The following is a 16,118-nucleotide window of genomic DNA, read 5'->3' on the forward strand; positions in this document are numbered from 1 at the left end:
ACCAATACTGTTCAATATATTCATCAATGACTTGGATGAGGGAATTGAGTGTACTATCAGCAAGTTTGCTGATGACACCAAGCTGGGAGGAGTGGCTGACACGCCAGAAGGCTGTGCTGCCATCCAGCGAGATCTGGACAGGCTAGAGAGTTGGGCGGGGAAAAATTTAATGAAATATAACAAGGGGAAATGTAGAGTCTTGCATCTGGGCAGGAACAACCCCAGGTTCCAGTACAGGTTGGGGAATGACCTATTAGAGAGCAGTGTAGGGGAAAGAGACCTGGGGGTCCTGGTGGACAGCAGGATGACCATGAGCCAGCACTGTGCCCTTGTGGCCAAGAAGGCCAATGGCATCCTGGGGTGTATTAGAAGGGGGGTGGTTAGTAGGTCCAGAGAGGTTCTCCTTCCCCTCTACTCTGCCCTGGTGAGACCTCATCTGGAATATTGTGTCCAGTTCTGGGCCCCTCAGTTCAAGAAGGACAGGGAACTGCTGGAGAGAGTCCAGCGCAGGGCCACAAAGATGATTAAGGGAGTGGAGCATCTCCCTTATGAGGAAAGGCTGAGGGAGCTGGGTCTCTTTAGCTTGCAGAAGAGGAGACTGAGGGGTGACCTCATTAATGTTTATAAATATATAAAGGGTGGGTGTCACGAGGATGGAGCTAGGCTCTTCTCAGTGACAACCAACAGTAAGACAAGGGGTAATGGGTTCAAGCTGGAACACAAGAGGTTCCACTTAAATGTGAGAAGAAACTTCTTCTCAGTGAGGGTGACAGAGCACTGGAACAGGCTGCCCAGGGGGGTTGTGGATTCTCCTTCTCTGGAGACATTCAAAACCCGCCTGGACGCCTTCCTGTGTAACCTCACCTAAGTTTTCCTGCTCTGGCAGGGGGATTGGACTAGATGATCTTTTGAGGTCCCTTCCAATCCCTAACATTCTGTGATTCTGTGATTCTGTGTGATTCTCTCCGTGTTGGTCATTCGTTTGTGTTAGCAAATCCCATATAGCTTATACATTTTGCTTGATAGCTGGAGTACCAGGTTACTGTATGATATAACTAGGAAAGTTCAATCAGATGACCAGCCATGGAAAGAATTCCTGTCGTTGAGAATCCTAAAGCCATCCTATATATAATTCTTCTATACTTTATTTTTTGCTGTCCTTAGCTAAAGTTTAGATAAAATACCTCCTGAGAGTTCTGTCTTCAAAATGTTTTTGAAATCAGTGAAGATTAATCATTTACATAAACCCCAATAACACAGTAATTTGCTATCCACTTCAGTTACTCTGAAACTCCTCAGTCAACATTTAACCCGTAATGAAATAATTTTCCACAGTTTAAAGCATTCCAACACTATAAACTGTTGATCAAGAACTTCTAGGCAGTGGATATTTTGGGATTTGCTTTATTTCTTTTGATTATCTACTTAATTTTAATTCTAACATATCATTCAAACTTCTGTATTTTCAGATTTTACAATTTGGTAACTGAAATTTTCCGAACCCTGAAAAGAAAGTGAGCTTTAGGTTTGACTATAACGTATTTCACAGATTTGCTGTTTATCTAAATTGTCTGGAGTCTCTCCACAGCTAATAGAAATCATTGGGATAATGATGATTACTCCTCAGTTACTGATAAGCAGAAGTATTCACATGTGGGAACAAGATGGTATGTTTATTTAAATCAGGATATAATAATATAAATTCTTGGATTTTGGAGGGGGGGGAAATGCTTATATTATGTCTTTAATTAGGTATGCCATTGTCTTTTCTTGGTATTTTTGAAAATTTGCCTGGAAGTTGGTTGTTTTCCTCTCTGAAGGAGAAACACTCCATGTGAAAGGTTTTCTTAGTAAGTACACAAGACGATTTAAGTACTAAGACTCAATTCTTGCATCACACACATTCCTAGACCAGATGTCACGTGTGTTCAACAGCTCTGTTTGTGACCTATTTCCCAAAACTCTGATACAGTTCTCAAATGGTGAAAATCGTAAGGCTTGCAAACTTCTTGCCTGCAATGAAAATTGCCTCTAATATTGAATTATTAGAGATAAGGAGACAAACAATAACTTTCAGATCTATTTTGAGTACTCAGCATAGTCATTTGCATGCATAAAGAGAAGAAATTTGCTTTAAAATCTGTTTCTTGTTATTGTTTTCAGTCAAATATTGAAAAAAAAATCATTTTTCCTAAATGCAGTATTTTCAAACTAGGTAGTAATGAGAAAGTAACATTGTTGATAACAAGGGGAGAAATAACATTAAAACTATATAAGATTTTGCTTCTTGAATTTAATTTGTCTGTTCTCTTTTTTTTTTTTTAATTTAATACAGTAAGTAAAATACATGCTTGGAGACCATGTGTGCAACTATGTAAGCTTCACATTGACTACCAAAATATCAACTGAAAAGGTGGATGACAAGTGAAGATGTCTTTTTTGAGGAAACACCATAGCTTACAATACGATTGACCTATTAACAGCTGATGGGAGGAGCAGGTTTTTTTCATCCTATGAAATAATACATAAAGATAAAATTCCTGATAAAATAATAAAAGTAAATGTGGAAGCATTGAAAAATGTCTGCTTTAACATATGTTTGAAGTAGTAAATGGGGTCAAATAATACATAAAGAAGCTTCCCCCTACTTCCTGATTTAATTCCCCCATTATTACTATGGGTTTATAAATGGATTAAGTAAAGGCTAAGGGAAAATATATTTGTTGCTAGAAATCTTGAAGGCAGTGCATTTTAAATGAGACAAAATTACTCAGGAAATCTTGAACTTTTTTTTTCACCTGTCTTTTTTCAGGATCTGATAATGAAAGCAATATTTTTCAGTTATATGGAGGGGAATGGCATGGAAGGCTGGTTCTATGGAACTGCAAGTTACAAGAAAGGATGGATGTGATTAACCTATGTCTAGACCTTCTCAGTCCAGAAGTTAAGGGGCTATGCCATTGACTGATCTATAACCAACATGAGAGGGCAGGAAAACAGATATTTCATCTATTCTCAGGGAACCAGGCTCCATTGCTGAAGATAATGCTGATTTATGTTGTGATATGTATTTCTTCCTGATGAAAATTAGAAACAATAGTGAATCAGGCTTTTGTGCATTCCTACCTATCCTTTTCTTTCATTAAATGAAAAAGGAAAGCATTCCAAAAGTTAACATTCTTGTAAGACAAGAACTACATTTAATTTAGGGCTCTGTTCAACAGAAAATGTTTCTCAGTCTTCAGTCCTTGAAATGTTCTACTACATATGGCAACAAAGTTCTTGTGTACATCTGCAAAATTTCTACCCTTCCTGTTTCCCACTGCTTCTCTTTAAAATAATTGTTCCCATTGGGAGACAGGAGTTGAACCCATTTTGTTTGGACTGCAGTAACTTTATGGCCTGTACATGTTGCTGCATAGCTGGAGAAAGGACAGATGTAGATATAAACATACAAAGAAATTGAGAACTGTAGAAGGAATAGGATGAGCGTGTTTTCTTCAACTGTTTGGGCATACCCAAGAGAATACTGATTTTACTAGGCTTCTGTGTTAACGATGTCTTTGTGACAAAAAGCGTAGACCTATGGCAGAGTATAAAAGAATGAACTATTATATCTTTGCTTAGTAATTGCACAGCTGGTTTCTACTAAGGGTTGTATTTTCCACATTGTTTGATTTACAATCATTAATTCAGCTGAAATCTCCTTCTCAAAAGATAATTTTTCAAGAGAATTTCATTATGACATAACAAAATGACACAGCAGCCAAAGTCAGATTTGATGTCACTCAAAATAGCAATTTAAAGTTGATATTCTGTACTTCTCTAATTTCTCGTTCAGCTGCTTAAACTAGCTATGCTAGTGAAAAGATTCTTCAATCTGTGTTGCAATAGATTGCTTTGTGGGATCAAAATTATATGAGTACATTAAGCCCATTCAGCATGTTATTATTTGCATTCATGTTGAATAAATTATAATCACCTTAAACTGGCAATAATTAAATGTCTTACCTACACAAAACTATTAAGCAGCTGTATTCTACATATCAATGCTAAAAGCTGTTGTGTTTTGTCATCCTCCTCACATTCTGATGCTGAGATATCATTAACACATGCACAAATGGATTTATCTGTGCTTTGCAGGTATATTAAATCTACTTATTAGTCTCTCTCTCTTTTCTGGTAACCTGACAAATTAGAAAGTGCTATATATTTAATATGAGGTGCCACGACCATTGCCAGCCTGGAATGTGATTTCCCTTCTTCTGCAGTTACATAAGTATGCCTTCGCATTCTTTTCTATCAGCAACTATCAAAGATTCAGAGGACAGCTCACCAGTATTCCTACTTCACTGAAGTGTCTTATTTTTACTAATTATAATTAATGTTAAAAAGCAACTTATATGCTTGGTTCTTTACCTCACAAACAGCATTTAATTGAATAGAAGCTAGGGTCTTGCTAAATATTTAATTGTTGTTATAAGTAATAATGAAAATTCATTTGATGTATATAGACACCTTCAAGATATGGCAAGGGCTTTGTGAACCTCTGCAAAGACAGAACCTAATTAAATTCTCGTGGAAATAAGAATTTGAAATAGAAAAGGAAAGAAGAATCTGTAAAGTTCCTATCAAACCTCACTCTTATTTGGTACTTGCCTAAATGTTTTATCTTTTTTCTTCCATGTTTGGAAGTCTTCGAAAGAGGAATCGTTTTAATTGTCGTTTTGCTGATCAAGAGTTGACTCATTCTGTACCATTTATATATGGAAAAACACGTCCAGTGAACAAAGGAGGAGAGCAGAAGAGCTGGGAACCTGAAGAACAGCTGCAGGTTGTTTTGTTGCAGGCTGAGCTTGTACAAAGCACAGATGAGCAGAAGGCAGGAGCCCGTGGAGTCTTGACAAGAATTTAAAAAGAGGCAGGCTGAGAGGAAAAGGTCATTGGAAGAGAAAGCAGAGAGTCTATTTTATCAGCTGATTTAAGATCTAATCCTCTCTCACATACCAAGGCTAAATAAAAGCTCCTGCCACGTCATTGCTTAGGAGTGACTGTTTCCTCTGTCCTTGTTACTTCTTCATAGTGTGGCTTTGTGCTTTAAGTTATCCTTTTTTCTTAACTGCTCCTATAGTGAAACTTTCTGAGCCTTTTACTGTCCAAGCGGCAAGAAAATATTTTTTCTGTGAATTTACAATGAAATTCTGCTTTGTCACAATTGAGGTTGTTGAAAAAATGACATTAATATCCTTTCCAAATGATTAATCTGTATACTAGAAGTATTCCTTCCTTGAAACACATAGAGCAAGAAGAACACACCTTAAACCCAGAAACTGAGGAACTCAGATCAGTGAAACTCCTTCAGTAATTCAATTTGAAATATTGATACTGCAGTCTTCAGAAAATTGAGAAGTCATACAGGTATTACTATTATATTAAACAGCATACCTTATTTCTAAATGTGACAAATCAAGAGTTGAATAGATTTTTAAAAAAATCTCTTGCCTTAGTTCTCAAACTGCATTTTATAATTTGTTAAACAGTCAAAAGAAGAAAATCAAACTTGAATTCAGTTATTCTTGTGTGGGTTTTTGATATACTGCTTTGTGTTAAAATCCTGCAAAATTTGGTTAGTGAGATGGTGCCAGAATGGATCTTCACAGCTGCAGGAAAGTTTGTCAGTTATGGCTTAGTTTGTGTAAGCCTTAATTTCAAAGTACCTGTAAGAGTAACTCAGCACAGATCAGAGCTGGAAGGGATCTACCATTCTTTAAAAGTCAAGTTCAGTCTTAAGATTTTAGAAAATACGATAGCTCACTTTGGGTATGGCATAAACACAGCTGCTAATTACTGCATTTATATTTTCAGACTCCTTTTTTAAAAAAGTATTTATACAAACATTTTTTTATTGGCAGTAGTAGCAAGACTCAACCAAGATTATAAAATCTAGTAGTAGGTATATGTTGAATGTACTAATAATGCATGCAGATATTAAGTTCTGCTTCTTTAAGGAGGCTCATAGAGAAATAACTCAGTTTAATGGAGATCCACAATAGAAAGATGTTGATTTTTTTTTCTTTTCTGGTTTTCCCTTTGTAGAGAACATGTGGGAAGTTTCCAACAAGCTAAGTCATAATGAAGCTGCTTTTAAATTTGATGAGTTCCCACCTATTTTCTGTAGTATATGAAATGATCTTCCAACATTTCAGTCCTTTTTCTGTTTAGTTTATTTATATTTCATTATTTTTTGTTTACAATTGTTATGTCATAATCACTTGAGTTTATAAAATGTAATTTCTTGAAATGGATTAAGTGTTTTTTTCTTTTTAATTTCCCCTTGACACTAACTAATTTTTATCAACTATAGTTGGGTATTACGCTTAGTTGCTTCATTCTGTGAGTTTGGGGTAATAATTTATGGAATACATTGTTGGACTTAATAGCTCTCAATTTGTTTTCAAGTAGATGTGTAAGGACATCATGTCAGCTTTGACTTCATATTTGTCGTCAAAATTAAAAGCACTTCATGGTGGCTTTTTTCTTGATATATGAAATTAATCCATAAACGTGTGTTACTTCTCCTGGGTAACAGAAAAAGCTGAGCTCATCAGTGATTTTGGTAGTGCCTCTGTGACAACATACTTAAGAAAGGGTAAAAAAATAAAGGTGCTGTACAGCAGCTGAGAGAGAGAGGAGTGAGAAAATGTGACAGAAACAACCCTAGAGGCTTCAAGGCCAGAGAAGAAGGAGAGGGAGGAGATGCTCCAGAGCACAGATTCCCCTGCACTCCACAGAGAAGACCATGGTGATTCAGATTGTCCCTGTGCAGTCCATGGAGGTCCACAGCAAAGCAAATATCCACACTGCAGCCCACGAAGGACCCCAGGCTGGAGCAGCTTCTGGCAGCAACGGTGACCTGTGGAGAGGAACCCATGCAGGAGCACATTTTCTACCAGGAGCTGTAACCCTGTGTGGGACCCATACTGGAGCAGCCCCTCCTTAAAGGACTGCACTACTTGGAATGGATCCCCTGCCTGGGCAGTTCATGAAGGCCTGTCTCCTGTGGGAGGGACCCCACACTGGAGCAAGGGAAGAACATCAGGAGGAAGAAGCAGCAGAGATGAAATGTTATGAAATTACCACAAGCCCATTCCCCGTCCCCCCGCTCCACTTAGGGAAGGGAACAAGAGGGTAGAAGAATTAGGAAGGAAGTTGGACCTGTGAGGAAGGGAGGGATGAAAGAAGGTGGTTTTAGTTTTGTTGTTATTTCTCACTATCCTACTCTGTTACAAGTAATTGGCAATAAAGTAAAATAATTTTCCCTACTTTTTTTTTTCCCCCGTTTTACTCATGATGGCAATTGATAAGTAATCTCCCTCTCGTTATCTTGAGCCATGAGCTTTTCATTGTATTTTCTCCACCTGTCCTGTTGAAAGAGGGAATGACAGAGCAGCTTGGTGCTCAACTGGCAGCCAGCCAAGGTCAATCCACAACAAATAAGTTTATGAAGAATACAGTCCTGTTAGGGGCCCTAGACTACACACTAAAATAATTTGTGTAGGTTTATTGACAAAATGTTTTCATCTTCGGTGAGCTGTTGAAAACTTCAAAGTTTCTATAGAAAATCTAGGATTTAAAAAAATAAGATTATGACATTTAACTGAAAAATATATTGGATAAGTGATCTGATGTATTGACTAGATCTATGTCTACACAGCATTCTTTCTGTTCATATCTCACATTGCAAAGGCAAAGAAGTTAATGGGAAAACAATAGTTCATGTTTAATACTACTTGCTCCTAGGACCATAGTACAGTAAATATGTGACTTCAAATAGTAAGGATTATATTCATTAATTACCTCATTGATTATTTGTATTTTTAAAAGTATACAAATTATAGGGAGCTTAAGTATAAAATGGAAGATTAATGATGTAGAAGCTTACAGTTATATTTCACATAACGGTTTGTGAGAATACAATCTACATACTCAGATTAACTACAGAACTTTAAAAATCCTGCATTTGAATGAGTTCCAGAACAAAACTATTATAATATTATTTATACCAAGAAAATTATGACAGATAAGCAGTTATACTATTCAGCAAGTAGGGGAGTGTATATATTGATCCTGCTAAATGTTTGATTCAAATATATTTGCCTTAGGACTAGGAGTGCTTAAGAAAGCTAGAGGCAAATAAGAAAGGCAAGGTTTTTCAAAGTGTTTTCACTTTGGGATCAGTACAACATGAATCTACACCCTAACAATCATTTCCTAGAAGGTACATTTTACACAGATAAAGCATTGTGGTCATTCAAATGCCAATTAAAGACCATCCTGAAGGGATACTCAATTTGATGAAAAGGGAATAAGACTTAGTAATAATTTCTTACAGTGATAATATCTCACAGATTGCTATGTACTACACCAAGGGTATTCTGTCTCTCTTAACTACTGAAATTCATCTTCTGCCAACTAGACATTATGACAGCTTAGACATATTGTCATAAAAATCACTGTAAATGCAAGCTGGAACTAACATAGTAGTATGAAAGTAGTTGCGTGTCTTCTTTAATACCTCTCTTGTGAAATAAGATTTAGATTTTCTTTAGACTTCATGCTTAGTCAATATATGTGCCATAATTTGCTGCTTGTTTGCTTAGCTAGTCTACAACCTATTCTGTGTCGCACTGTGGTTTTTTACTTCATACACATCATATTACTGGAAAAAATCAGGGATGGAGCATGTAGGAGAGAGTAGGAAGATTTCAGTCTATTAGCTTCCAAATCCCATTTCATCACCATGATGTAGGCAGCTCATGAACATTCCCAGAGGAGTTCCACATGTCATCTTTGAGTTTCTAGCCATGCATTCAAGCACCCAGAAAGAGCTTGGAACCTCATCAGTACTGTGGAGCTGATTCTTAACTGTGGGGTATGCATTCATGAATAGGTTTTTTTGTATCTGACCTCTGGTAGCTTTGCTTATATATTGGAGGACAGGTTATGAAAAGTGGTGCAATAAATCACTGCTTCCCATTTAGACTGATTCTGTGAAGTTTTCTCCTCCAATTGGATATAAAGTAAGTTAGTCCAGAAAACAGATGCTGTGTCTCTCTAATTTCACATCAAATCTTATGCTGCAGACTTTAGTTTCTAATGTGACAGAGCAACACAGTCTCTGTCCTAGGTAGGAGCAGTGATTGTCTGAGTAGATATATCCCCTCAAATATTTTGTTGCACCCTGAACAAATAAAAGTCAGCATTTTCAGTTAAGGGAATAGATCCATGTTGATTTACACTGATAACTTTTTATTATTATTATTTATTTACAGATCAGTATGTACAGTGCCCCCAGGTATATGAGAGGATATCACAGAATCACAGAATCACAGAATATTAGAGATTGGAAGGGACCTCAAAAGATCATCTAGTCCAATCCCCCTGCCAGAGCAGGAACACCTAGATGAGGTTACAAAGGAAGGCGTCCAGGTGGGTTTTGAATATCTCCAGAGAAGCAGACTCTACAACCTCCCTGGACAGCCTGGTCCAGTGTTCCGTCATCCTCACTGAGAAGAAGTTTCTTCTCAAATTTAAGTGGAACCTCTTGTGTTCCAGCTTGAACCCATTACCCCTTGTCTTACTGTTGGTTGTCACAGAAAAGAGCCTGGCTCCACCCTTGTGACACTCACCCTTTATATATTTATAAACATTAATGAGGTCACCCCTCAGTCTCCTCTTCTCCAAGCTAAAGAGACCCACCTCCCTCAGCCTTTCCTCATAAGGGAGATGCTCCACTCCCTTCATCATCTTCGTGACCCTACGCTGGACTCTCTCCAGCAGTTCCCTGTGCTTCTTGAACTGAGGGGCCCAGAAATGGACACAATATTCCAGATAAGGTCTCACCAGGGCAGAGTAGAGGGGAAGGAGAACCTCTCTCAACCTACTAACCACCCCCCTTCTAATACACCCCAGGATGCCATTGGCCTTCTTGGCCACAAGCGCACAGTGCTGGCTCATGGTCATCCTGCTGTCCACCAGGACCCCCAGCTCCTTTTCCCCTACACTGCTCTCTGATAGGTCATTCCCCAACCTATACTGGTGCTGGGGTTGTTCCTGCCCAGATGTAAGACTCTACATTTTCCCTTGTTATATTTCATTAAATTTTTCCCTGCCCAACTCTCCAGCCTGTCCAGATCTCGCTGGATGGCAGCACAGCCTTCTGGCATGTCAGCCACTCCTCCCAGTTTGGTGTCATCAGCAAACTTGCTGATAGTACACTCAATTCCCTCATCCAAGTCATTGATGAATATATTGAATAATACTGGCCCCAGTACTGACCCTTGAGGCACTCCACTAGATATAGGCCTCCAGCCAGACTCCGCCCCATTGACCACGACTCTCTGGCCTCTTTCCTTCAGCCACTTCCCAGTCCACCTCACTATCCAATCATCCAGTCCATACTTCCTCAGTTTAGCTGTGAGGATGCTGTGGGAGACGGTGTCAAATGCTTTGCTGAAGTCAAGGTAGACCACATCCACTGCTCTGCCATCATCAATCCACCTTGGTACGTCTTCATAAAAGGCTGTGAGGTTGGTCAAGCATGACTTCCCCTTGGTGAAGCCATGTTGACTGCTCCTAATGACCCTCTTATCCTTGATATGTCTTATGATGGCACCAAGGATAAGGAGTTCCATCACTTTCCCAGGGATGGAGGTGAGGCTGACCGGTCTATAGTTACCCGGGTCTTCCTTCTTGCCCTTTTTGAAGACCGGAGTGACTTTTGCTTTCCTCCAGTCCTCAGGCACCTCTCCCGTTTCCCAAGACTTGGCAAAGATGATGGAGAGTGGTCCAGCAATGACTCCAGCCAGCTCCCTCAGCACCCGCGGGTGCATCCCATCTGGACCCATGGATTTGTGGATGTCCAGATTGCTTAATTGCTCCCTAACCCAGTCCTCATCAACTGAGGCAGACTCCTCCATTGCCCTGCCTTCCTCTGGGGCTTCAGGGGTACGGGGCTCCTCAGGACAGCCTCCAGCAGAGTAGACAGAGACAAAGAAAGCATTCAGTAACTCTGCCTTTTCTGTATCTTCTGTCACCAGGGCACCCACCCCATTCATCGGTGGGCCTACATTGCCTCTGGTGTTAGTTTTATCTGCCATGTATTTGAAGAAGCTCTTTCTGTTGTCCTTGACCCCTCTCCCCAGGTTTAACTCTAAGGAGGCCTCAGCTTTCCTAGTTGCCTCCCTACATCCTCTAACAACAGCCTTATATTCTTCCCAAGTGGCCAGCCCCTCCTTCCATGATCTGTAAACTCTCCTCTTCCACTTGAGCTTACCCAGCAGTTCCTTGTATAACCACGCAGGTCTCCTGGCTCCCTTCCTTGACTTCCTACGTGTCGGGATGCTCTGATCTTGAGCTTGGTAGAAGCAGCCCTTGAATGTTAACCAACTGTCTTGGGCCCCTTTACCTTCAAGCAGCTGTGCCCACGGGATTTCCTCCAGCAATTGTTTGAAAAGGCCAAAGTTGGCCCTGCTGAAGTCCAGGGTTGCAATTCTGCTTGCTATTCTGCTCCCGCCACACGAGATCCTGAACTCCACCATTTCATGGTCACTGCAACCAAGGCAGCCCCCCACCTTTACTGCTTCAACCAGACCCTCCTTGTTAGTGAGGACGAGATCCAGCAACACACCTCTTCTAGTTGGCTCCTCCACCATTTGCATCAGAAAGTTATCATCAACACACTGGAGGAATATTCTATTTCTGTCTATGCAGGAAGTTAATGTATTTTTGTTACATTGATGGTTCAGTGGTTTGTGCTGTCTTTCTTCTAAAACAGCTGTCAAACTAGATTGTCTTTTAGGAAGGAGAAGAATGCAGTTAAAGGTTTTTAGTCTGTGTAGAATGATACATCCTAAAAGTAGTAACAGTGCTCTTATAGCTTCAATGGCATAAGGATGTAAGCAAGGTAAGGATGTAAGCAAGGTAAGGATCACAGGAAAAGGTGGTATCTCTTATGATACCAGCTGATATAGCTGTGTATGTGTGTTTTGTGTTGGCAGATTCTTGGAAAAGGGCTTGTGTGCCCAAAAAGTATCCCAGCAATTTCCTCCCTTATACCTCTCATCAAACAACAGAACAATTTGAATTACTGGTTGTCATACAGGCATCTACCAGGATAAACCTAATGTCCCGTACTAATTATTATATATAGGTGGAACTAAACATATTCTACATGTCAGAGTGATTCCATGCCTACAAATGAAGAAAAGAATGGAAATATGCTTTTTAGCACTAGAATATTTTTGACAAATAACTTTTCCATCTCTGACCACTAAGGCCTGAGAGAACTACAAAGCACTTCAAAAGACGAGCCTGAGAAAATCCATAAACTTTGTGGCTTCATGGCCTTGAAGCAGAGATACCAGGTTTACAATACTCTGTAGTATTTTCCTACCCACACCTAACAGCTTAATGTTCCAGAAGTGATAATTATCTGCCTGTCTCTGCCCTATGAGAGTTAACAACCTTACCACCTCTCCCTCTGCTTTCACATGATGAGGACTGGGTTAGGGAGCAATTAAGCAATCTGGACATCCATAAATCCATGGGATCAGATCGGATGCACCCACAGGTGCTGAGGGAGCTGGCTGAAGTTATTGTTAGGCCACTCTCCATCATCTTTGCTAAGTCATGGGAAATGGGAGAGGTGCCTGAAGACTGGAGGAAAGCAAATGTCACTCCGGTCTTCAAAAAGGGCAAGAAGGAAGATCCGGGTAACTATAGACTGGTCAGCCTCACCTCCACCCCTGGGAAAGTGATGGAACTCCTTATCCTTGGTGCCATCATAAGACATATCAAGGATAAGAGGGTCATTAGGAGCAGTCAACATGGCTTCACCAAGGGGAAGTCGTGCTTGACCAACCTCATAGCCTTTTATGAAGACGTACCAAGGTGGACTGATGATGGCAGAGCAGTGGATGTGGTCTACCTTGACTTCAGCAAAGCATTTGACACCGTCTCCCACAGCATCCTCACAGCTAAACTGAGGAAGTATGGACTGGATGAATGGATAGTCAGGTGGACTGGGAAGTGGCTGAAGGAAAGAAGCCAGAGAGTCGTGGTCAATGGGGCGGAGTCTGGCTGGAGGCCTATATCTAGTGGAGTGCCTCAAGGGTCAGTACTGGGGCCAGTATTATTCAATATATTCATCAATGACTTGGATGAGGGACTAGAGCGCACTCTCAGCAAGTTTGCTGATGACACCAAGCTGGGAGGAGTGGCTGACACGCGAGAAGGCTGTGCTGCCATCCAGCGAGATCTGGACAGGCTAGAGAGTTGGGCGGGAAAAAAATTAATGAAATATAACAAGGGCAAGTGTAGAGTCTTGCATCTGTGCAGGAACAACCCCAGCACCAGTATCAGTTGGGGAAGGACCTGTCAGAGAGCAGTGTAGGGGAAAGGGACGTGGGGGTTCTGGTGGACAGCAGGATGACCATGAGCCAGCACTGTGCCCTTGTGGCCAAGAAGGCCAATGGCATCCTGGGGTGTATTAGAAGGGGGGTGGTTAGTAGGTCGAGAGAGGTTCTCCTTCCCCTCTATTATGGCCTGGTGAGACCTTATCTGAAATATTGTGTCCAGTTCTGGGCCCCTCAGTTCAAGAAGCACAGGGAACTGCTGGAGAGAGTCCAGCGCAGGGCAACAAAGATGATTAAGGGAGCGGAGCATCTCCCTTATGAGGAAAGGCTGAGGGAGCTGGGTCTCTTTAGCTTGGAGAAGAGGAGACTGAGGGGTGACCTCATTAATGTTTATAACTATATAAAGGGTGAGTGTCACAAGGATGGAGCCAGGCTCTTCTCAGTGACAACCAATGATAAGACAAGGGGCAATGGTTGCAGACTGGAACACAAGAGGTTCCACTTAAATTTGAGAAGAAACTTCTTCTCAGTGAGGGTGACAGAACACTGGAACAGGCTGCCCAGGGAGGTTGTGGAGTCTCCTTCTCTGGAGACATTCAAAACCTGCCTGGACACATTCCTGTGTAGCCTCATCTAGGTGTTCCTGCTCTGGCAGGGGGATTGGACTAGATGATCTTTTGAGGTCCCTTCCAATCCCTAACATTCTGTGATTCTGTGATGATCTTCTCCAACCTCTGCTCAATAGATAACAGATACTTCATCTTTCAAATTAGTCTAATTTGCCTAAGCATCTAATTCACTTAAATTTTGAGTCATTGTTCTCAAACGCTGTTGGTGCATTTCTATTTTAAACCTGGATACACATCTGCCTTTTCTCCAGATATGTCATTTCCGTTAGTAAACGTTAATACTTCCTTTTTGGATCTGGCACTATTTTTAAAGCCATATTTTCAGATGTATTTTAGCAATTTAGTGCCTGCCTCATTTCAGTTTCTTAATCTGCTCTTTTTTTATTGTAAGAGGTGTTAACAGTAAACAGGTAGGGCAATACTTTTTTCTCCAGAATAAAATAATTTTGTTCATGTCTCATTCTTTTCTCTGCCATAAAACATTAAAACATTAAAGGTAACTGTTTTGCTCACTGAGACTGATATTGTCAAGTCTGTTGATTGGGAAAAAGAAAAACAAAACCAAGCATTTAACACTTCAAAATATGTTTAGATAAGGCAAAAAAATGAAGCAACTATAGGTACGCGTGAAGTATGTGACAGAAAAGTACTCTTTTCCCCAGAGTTTCACTAGGTATGGTAACTCCAGGAATAAATACGAAAGACCAAAGAGTTTTAGTAACTGACCAAATAAATAAATTGTTTCAATAGCTTTTTTCCTGAGATGAAGTATGAGTAATGTCCTTAAGGGTATGATACATTAAGTGGTGGCTTGATATTTTGTGATCCACAGTGAATTAATGAAATAAAACCCTCTAGAAATCTACATTTTTTAATGTTTATCTAGAACCACTCACTATTCATATTTTTAAGAGACTGGTTTTTTTAGAGTTGTTGAAGGCAAGGTCAGAGTCAAATTTATTTTATAAAGTGATTTATTTATAAAGCATGAGCTTTTTCATAGCAAAAATTACAGATAAGAGGTGCCACAATATCTGTGAGCTTTATGGGTTATAGTTTTGTTTTTAAGAAAGGAAGTTTTGTGACTTTTTTCAAGATTAAGAAGGTATGGAAGGAAAATTTTTAAAAAATTTAGTTCTGTTGGATATATTTATTTATTTAAAAGTGTCATATATACGCTGCTCATCAAATTGTTTCTCATGAATATATAATCTTAAAAATATTTCTATGAGTTATAACAATATATCCCACTTGAAGTTACCATTAATGTTAATGTCTTTGTAAAATGTGTTAGGCCATTAAAATCCTGGCAAAGCAGCACTTTGCTCTTGAATTTTCATATAATTTAGGTAGCTGACCTGTTTAGAAGGAATAAGAAATGATAAGTTTTAAACCAACAGGTGTAATAGTAGTAAAATATGCACTGTAATTCTGAATATGCACCAAGATTATTGTTTTATTATGCAAATTAATTTATAACCTCCTTTATTATCATGAGATGTACTTGGAGGTTGATTTAAAAGCTGATATTTAAATGAAATATGTTCACTGAAGCATATCAAGGACATCTAACTGAAAGTTATACTATCTTAGTACCATTTGTGACAATATCTTCCCAATGTTTCAATACTAATCCCATTAATTTTCAAACTAACTGCCTAAGGAAAATTTAATATGGGTTATTGTTATGCAGGTATGATCACATGTTGAGGAATTTATTCTACTGGTTTCACTCTCCTTACTGAGAAGGAAAAGGGAAGAAATATGTGGGGTTTTTTTTTTCTTTTTATTTTTTCTTTTTATTTCTGCATTGAACATATTAGCCTTAGCTTTAAATGTTCACTGCTAGGAAGTTTAGTGTGATGAAAAGGTCTTTTAAGTTTTTAAAGACCTACTTTTCACACTTGGTGAATACTGTAATTTATACTGTGCTGTCTATGAGTCAAGGATGTCTTATGATGTACTAAGGGCAAAAAACTTAATCACACATGGAAATCCATGACAGCGAGAGAAATATATAAGTCTTTAAGTGTATACACTCTCCTCCTGAGTAAAGAACACTACTCTAAAGGCA

The sequence above is a fragment of the Caloenas nicobarica genome, chromosome 2 (genome assembly GCF_036013445.1).
Source record: "Caloenas nicobarica isolate bCalNic1 chromosome 2, bCalNic1.hap1, whole genome shotgun sequence".
In the NCBI taxonomy this organism is placed as follows: domain Eukaryota; kingdom Metazoa; phylum Chordata; class Aves; order Columbiformes; family Columbidae; genus Caloenas; species Caloenas nicobarica.